Here is a 653-nt window from a genome sequence, read left to right on the forward strand (position 1 = left end):
GTGGTGCTGGAGAAGAGTATTGGAGGTACCACGAACTAGAAAATCAAACAGCCTCATCCTGGAAAAGGTTAAACTGGGCGGCTCCTTGGAGGTGAGGATTCTGAAGCTCCAGTCTAACATATTTTGGACATGTTGTAAGGAGGGACTGGTCCTTGGAGAGGGCATATGCTTGGTAGGGTGGAGGGACAGCACAAGAGAGGGTGACCCTCTATGAGGTGTATTGATTCAGTGACGGGGTAATCAGGATGGATGTGCCACAGGCAGTGCAATTGGCACAGGACAGAGCAGAGTTTAGGGCTGTTGTACATAGGGTCTCTATGAGTCACAAGTGACTGGAAGGCGCATAACAACAACAGCATGGTGGTTTTCATCCTGAAGTCTGTTATATCCAGGACTAGTATTGGCACTCTTGCTTTCTTAAGGATGCTATTTTGTTAGTATCTTTTTTCCAATCTTTGAATTTTAGTCTTTCTCCTCATTTCTTAATTGCATCTCTTGTAGATAACATGTTGATGAACTTTTTTACAATATATTCTGTCATGTTGGATGTGATTATTGGTTGTTGTTGTTGTTGTTATGTGCCATCGAGTCGTTTCCGACTCATAGCGACCCTATGCACAACAGCCCTAAACCCTGCTCTATCCTGCTCCAAC

The sequence above is a fragment of the Elephantulus edwardii genome, unplaced genomic scaffold (genome assembly GCF_000299155.1).
Source record: "Elephantulus edwardii isolate Elephantulus edwardi_28Jun2011 unplaced genomic scaffold, EleEdw1.0 scaffold00013, whole genome shotgun sequence".
NCBI lineage: Eukaryota > Metazoa > Chordata > Mammalia > Macroscelidea > Macroscelididae > Elephantulus > Elephantulus edwardii.